General features: G+C 39.6%; 1 pseudogene; it reads right to left on the reverse strand.

Annotated features, from left to right (window-relative positions):
- Positions 1-5,986: 5,986 nt before the first annotated feature.
- LOC135230529 (olfactory receptor 7E178-like) lies at positions 5,987-6,843 on the reverse strand (annotated as a pseudogene).
- Positions 6,844-7,384: the final 541 nt, after the last annotated feature.

Here is a 7,384-nt window from a genome sequence, read left to right on the forward strand (position 1 = left end):
AGAGTAATTGAAACTAGCTGGTGCACAGGTTTTCAGAGCCCACACTACTGCGGCAGGAGCTATGTGTGGTATCTCTAAAAGAAAGATGGGTATCTGTGTAGCGAAAGACAGAAGGAGCCCAAGGACACATTCAATAAGACAGAAGACAGTGAAGCATGGTTACAAAGCGGAATTCCAAGGATCTAGAGAGGTGATAAGATCATGTGGTTTTTGTCTTTTGTTTTATTTATATGGTTTATTACATTAATGGTTTTTCTAATATTAAACCAGCCTTGCATACCTAGTATAAATCCCACTTGGTCGTGGTTGATCATTTTTTTTGATAGGTTGTTGAATTCTATTGGCTAGAATTTTGTTGAGGATTTTTGCATCTATGTTCATGAGGGATATAGGTCTATAATTTTCTTTTTTTGTGATGTCTTTACCTGGTTTTGGTATCAGGGATATGGTGGCTTCATAGAATGAGTTAGGTAGTATTCCGTCATCTTCTATGCTTTGAAATACCTTTAGTAGTAGTGGTGTTAACTCTTCTCTGAAAGTTTGGTAGAACGCTGCAGTAAAGCCATACGGGCCAGGGCTTTTTTTTGTAGAGAGTTTTTTGATTACCGTTTCAATCTCTTTTTTTGTTATGGGTCTATTTAGTTGTTTTACTTCTGATTGTGTCAGTTTAGGTAGGTAGTGTTTTTCTAGGAATTCATCCATTTCTTCTAGGTTTGTAAATTTGTTAGAGTACAAGTTTTCGTAATAATCTGATATGATTCTTTTAATTTAAGTTGGGTCTGTTGTGATGTGGCCCATCTCGTTTCTTATTCAGGTTATTTGTTTCCTATCCTGTATTTCTTTAGTCAATCTGTCCAATGGTTTATCAATTTTGTTAATTTTTTCAAAGAACCAGCTTTTGGCTTTGTTAATTCTTTCAATTGTTTTTCTGTTCTCTAATTCATTTAGTTCAGCTCTAACTTTTATTACTTGTTTTCTTCTGGGGCCTGATGGATTCTTTTGTTGCTCACTTTCTATTTATTCAAGTTGTAGGAACAGTTCTCTGATTTTGGCTCTTTCTTCTTTTTGTATGTGTGCATTTATCGATATAAATTGACCTCTGAGCATTGCTTTTGCTGTGTCCCAGAGGTTTTGATAGGAAGTGTTTTCATTCTCGTTGCATTCTATGAATTTCTTTATTCCCTCCTTAATGTCTTCTATGACCCAGTCTTTTTTCAGGAGTGTATTGTTCAGTTTCCAAGTATTGGATTTCTTTTCCCTAATTTTTCTGTTATTGATTTCCACTTTTATGGCCTTGTGGTCTGAGAAGCTGCTTTGTAATATTTCGATGTTTTGGATTCTGCAAAGGTTTGTTTTATGACCTAATATGTGGTCTATTCTAGAGAATGTTCCATGTGCACAAGAAAAAAAAGTATATTTTGCAGCTGTTGGGTGCAGTGTTCTGTATAAGTTTATGAGGTCAAGTTGGTTGATTGTAGCAATTAGGTCTTCCGTGTCTCTATTGAGCTTCTTACTGGAAGTCCTGTCCTTCTCCGAAGGTGGTGTGTTGAAGTCTCCTACTATAATTGTGGAGGTATCTCTCTCACTTTTCAGTTCTGTTAAAGTTTGTTTTATGTATCTTGCAGCCCTGTCATTTGGTGCATAAATATTTAATATGGTTATATCCTCCTGGTCAATTGTTCCTTTAATCATTATGTAGTGTCCTTCTTTATCCTTTGTGGTGGATTTAACCTTAAAGTCTATTATGTCAGAAATTAATATTGCTACTCCTCTTCTTTTTTGCTTATTGTTTGCTTGATATATTTTTTTTCCATCCTTTGAATTTTAGTTTGTGTCTCTAAGTCTAAGGTGTGTCTCTTGTAGGCAGCATATAGACGGATCGTGTTTCTTTATCCAGGCTGAGACTCTCTGTCTCTTTATTGGTGCGTTTAGTCCATTTACATTCAGCGTAATTATAGATAAGTATATATATATATATATATTTTTTATGTGTTTAGTGTTGTCATTTTGATGCCTTTTTATGTGTGTTGTTGACAGTTTCATTTTTCCACTTACTTTTTTGTGCTGAGATGTTTTTCTTTGTAAATTGTGTGTTCCTCATTTTCATAGTATTAAACTTTATGTTTGCTGAGTCGTTATGTTTTTCTTGGTTTTTATTTTGAGTTATGGAGTTGTTATACCTCTTTGTGGTTACCTTAATATTTACCCCTATTTTTCTAAGTAAAAACCTAACTTGTATTGTCCTATATCGCCTTGCATCCCTCTCCATATGGCAGTTCTATGCCACCTTTATTTAGTCCCTCTTTTTAACTATTGTGATCTTTTAGATATTGACTTCAATGATTCCCTGTTTTGAGCATTTTTTTCTTTTTAAAATTAATGTTAATTTGTTTTTGTGATTTCCCTATTTGAGTTGATATCAGCACGTCTTGTTCTGTGACCTTGTGTTCTGCTGGTATCTGATATTATTGGTTTTCTGACCAATTTCCTTTAGTATATCTTGTAGCTTTGGTTTGTTTTTTTCAAATTCTCTAAGCTGTGTTTATCTGTAAATGTTTTAATTTTGCCTTCATATTTGAGAGAGAGTTTTCCTGGATATATGATCCTTGGCTGGCAGTTTTTCTCCTTCAGTGCTCTATATATGTCATCCCATTGTCTTCTTGACTGCATGGTTTCTGCTGAGTAGTCTGAACTTATTCTTATTGATTCTCCTTCATAGGAGACCTTTCTTTTCTCCCTGGCTGCTTTTAAAATTTTCTCTTTATCTTTGGTTTTGGCAAGTTTGATGATAATATGTCTTGGTGATTTTCTTTTTGGATCAATCTTATATGGGGTTCGATGAGCATCTTGGATAGATATCCTTTCGTCTTTCATGATGTCATGGAATTTTTCTGCCAACGGATCTTCAACTATTCTCTCTGTATTTTCTGTTATCCCTCCCTGTTCTGGGACTCCAGTCACATGCAAGTTATTCTTCTTGATAGAGTCCCACATGATTCTTAGGGTTTCTTCATTTTTTTTAATTCTTTTATCTGATTTTTTTTCAGCTATATTGGTGTCAATTCCCTTGTCTTCCAGATCCCCCACCCTGCATTCCAAGTGTTCGAGTCTGCTCCTCTGACTTCCTATTGATTTGTCCAATTCTGTAATTTTATTGTTAATCTTTTGGATTTCTACATGCTGCCTCTCTATGGATTCTTGCAGCTCATTAATTTTTCCACTATGTTCTTGAATAATCTTTTTGAGTTCTTCAACTGCTTTATCAGTATGTTCCTTGGCTTTTTCTGTAGATTGCCTTACTTCATTTCTGAGGTCATCCCTGATGTCTTGAAGCATTCTGTAAATTAGTTTTTTATATTCTGCATCTGGCAATTCCAGGATTGTATCTTCATCTGGGAAAGATTTTGATTCTTTAGTTTGGGGAGTTGTAGAAGCAATCATGGTCTGCTTCTTTATGTGGTTTGGTATCGACTGCTGTCTCCGAGCCATCTCTAAAATATTGTAGTTTTTTATTCTATATTTGCTCACTGAGTCTTATCTTGGTATGTTTTCTTTCAATATGCATAGATGGGCTACTAGATCGCTCTGTCTTGATTGTTGTAGCCCTTAAATCACTTATGTCCTGTTTCCAGCTGGTTTGGGCTGTTACCAGATACATAAGCCTGAGTCCATTCACTATTCTTGAGTAGAATCTGATTTGGGGTCATCAAGTGTGTGGTGCAGACTGTCACCTATCCACCTAGAGAAGTAGTGATGATAGTTGTGTGCACCAGATTCTAGTAGCAACAGGGGTTCACACTCCAGGGGGGGCAGGATGCTGACAGGCTTCCCCCAAGTGCCAGTGAGGTAGGTGTGTCTCTATTCCTAAAGCACCTTGGTGGGTGGGCTCTGGAGCTGTACCTTAGGCCCCCAATGCAGGTACCTCTACAGATTGGTAGGTGTCACCCTCCTTAGACCCCTAAGGCCAGAGGCTAGGTGGTCTGGGGGGAGCTTCAGCCCTCAGTTCCCTGTTGTGGGTCAGTGAGGGCTCTGTTGAATATGCAGGGATATCAGACCTGGGAAACTTATCTTTCCAGTAATCTGCTAAAACAACTACAGTCAGATCCCTATCAGAATTGCCTTTGCATTATAATAGCCACCTTGTTCCCTGTAGGGATGAAAGCCCAAGACTGTGGATCACATATGTTTGGCTGGGGCTGGTTCTGTGTTTTTAGTCCAATTAGGGAAGGATTTTTGGTCCCTGGGTTTTTGTAGCTACTTCTCTCAGGCCAGGAGATTGGGTTAGGAAAAGACAAAAAACAAAAAAAGAAAGAAAGAAAAACCACGGCACAGTTCACTTTCTGGCTCAGGAAATTCCAATATTAATGAAGCCTCCTGGGAGGAGGGGATGGTCCAGATAAATAGGAGAGAGTAGCACCCCAGAATATAGACAAAGTTACTTATCTTCCTTGGGATGACTGTTTTATCTGAGATTCCGGAGGGGTGTTTTGACTGTATGCGCTGGCTGGGTAGAGATTGCCCCCGAGGGTCAGGCCCGCGTCCTGTGCTTGTGCTGTCTCAGAGGCTGTGGCCAGTTCCTCTGCTCCCAGTCCAAAGCTCAGCGCCAAGGTTCCCCGGCTGACACGCCACACTCCAGGCTCCAAAACCAGTCGCCGCCTCCCGGTGACTTCTCCTTCTATCAGGTGCGTTGCTGTGCTCCCTGCGTGCACTGCTTGGGCTTCCCCCAAGGTCACTTCTGGGGGCTAGGGCTGCATCCCATGTTTGCGCCATCTCATGATGCCGTGCTCAGCTCCCGTGCACCCAGTCCAAAGCCCAGCGCCAAGGTTTCCTGACTGGGATGCTGGCTCCAGGCTCCAAAAACAGTCACTGCTTCCCCGTGGTTGTTCATTCTCAGTCTCTGTCACTCAGGTCAACTCTTTACATCTGTGTTTGATGGTCAGGGTTTGTACATTGTCATGTATGTGATTGATTGACTTGTTTTTCTGAGTCTTTCTTGCAAGAACGATCCGGGGTAGCTTCTCCCTAGTCAGCCACCTTGGCCCCGCCCCAACACTAGTTATTTTTGATGAAGATGATTTAATATAGGTAATTAGTTAAACAGTCCATTGAAAGACTAAACGGCATAAAAGAAAAAAAAGTGGTAAGAGAGAGACAACCTGCAGGCAGCAGCAACCACACCAAAGAAGAAGGTGGATAATGAAAACCTTAGGCTTATTGGGGTTGGAAGTAGGGTGGTGATCATTACAGACAACTATTGGAAGAATCTGACGAGAAAGCCAGATGGAAAATCAGAGCAGTGATATGAGAATTTCCACACTGGCATCACAAAGTATAGTAGAGAAAGGGGAATTGGAGGCAGAGCCACAAGAGCTAAATAACCAGCACATATGATTTGCTCTATGGCGTCTGGTCGCTGTGAGTTAAAACCAACTCAATGGCACCTAATTACAACAACAGCATGCTACAGAGGGACAAGATATATGAAGAAATATTACCAAGAATATTGAGAAAAACCATATTGACTGTTGCTAGAGTAAACTCTCTCATATCTTCTCCCTTGTGAACTCTGATGACTTTAAGATCTTCAGAATCTTCTCATATTAGTCATTTTTTAACAATGATTTCACTGAGATCAGTACTCTTCAACCTTCGCTTCCCACTAGTATCTGCCAGGATGCTTTAAAAACTTACCCCATAACCCACTCTAAATAAATCACTCTCTCTGGAACTCCAGCATATTTTTTTTCACAATTTATTGGGTGTTAGGCAAAAGTTTACGTAGTAAATTTGGTTTCTATCTAAAAATTTGTATACAACTTGTCCATGACATCATTTATATTTTTCTTAATATGTCACCATTCTCATTACTCCCATTATTTTTGTTCTGTTTCCACTGATATAGCTTCTCTTCTCTTTATCTTCCCAACATTCTTTTAGAATAAATAGTGACCATTTGCCCTTATATAGTTAAGCAACAGGTTTTAAATTAAGATATTCTGCTGAGGAGTCTCTGCAGGGCTCTCTTGATATCTGTATTCCTCAGACTGTAGATAAGGGGGTTCAACATGGGAATGACAACAGAGAACTTCACTGAAGCCACTGCACCCTTCCTGATAGAAGGTGAGACAGCTGAACTCAGGTATACTCCAACACTTGTTCCATAAAATAAGCAAATGACTGACAGGTGAGAGCCACAAGTGAAAAAAGCTTTAGACTTTCCACCCGATGATGGGACTCTCAGAATGGAGGAAACAATTCGAATATAAGAGAAAAGAATCCCTGAGATTGGAATACCACCAAAGATGGCGCCAACTGAATACATTAATATGGTATTGGTGGAGGCATCAGAACAGGCAAGGTTGAAAAAATGAGGAGGGTCACAGAAGAAACTAGGGATTTCCACATCTGTGCAGAAGGTAAGTTGTGACACCATCATGCAGTGTAGCTGGGAGTCAAAAAAGCTGGTGAAAATTGACACCAGAACCAGCAAGCCACATAGATGGGGGTTCATGATGACTGGGTAGTGCAGGGGATGACAATGGCCACAAACCAGTCACAGGCCATCACCATCAGGAGTAGACTGTCCAGACATGCAAAAAGATATAAAAAAGACAGCTGAATCAGACAGCCTACATAAGAGATGTCTCTTTGGTGTGCGTGAGTATTCACAAGCACCTTTGGGACTGCTGTGGAGGTAAAGCTAATGTCAGCTAAGGACAGGTTGGAGAGGAAGAAGTACATGGGGGTGTGGAGATGGTGGTCAGAGATCAAGGCCAGGATAATAAGCAGATTCCCAGCCATTGTGACCAGGTACATGGACAGGAACATTCCAAAGAGGAGGGGCTGCTGTCTCAGATACTCCAAAATGCCCAGCAGGAGGAATTCAGAGACATGTGTAAGATTCTGTGGTTCCAGGTAGCAGAGACAGCTTTTGTGAAAGAAAATAGAGGATTAGGAAAAGGAAACAAGTAAATGGGCACCCAGCTCTGTGTTTCTGTTTTTAATTCAGGTAATTCACAAGTAAAGCATTCACACTTAGGGACCATACACCACATTCAGCAACATTTCTTAGTTGTGGCAAACCCATTCTTCGTAGGACTCTTTCTCCTTGGATTCATCCTGTTCTATCCACATTCACTTTAGAGACACTCAGCTGAAGAAAGTTACAGAAGCAGGAACATTTAGGTACACCAAATCCATGCAGGCACTAAAATATCATCCCTTCTTAATGAAGGAAATGTATGGATTAAGAAATATCATTTTCCTTTGAAGAATAAAATCGGTCTAATTCAAGGACACTAAAATGCTTTAAAATGTATTATATTTTACCAAAATTCAATGTAATAAATTCCTTTGACTTCTTTTAAGCTTTCAAAACATACTG

The sequence above is a fragment of the Loxodonta africana genome, chromosome 3 (assembly GCF_030014295.1).
Source record: "Loxodonta africana isolate mLoxAfr1 chromosome 3, mLoxAfr1.hap2, whole genome shotgun sequence".
Lineage (NCBI taxonomy): Eukaryota > Metazoa > Chordata > Mammalia > Proboscidea > Elephantidae > Loxodonta > Loxodonta africana.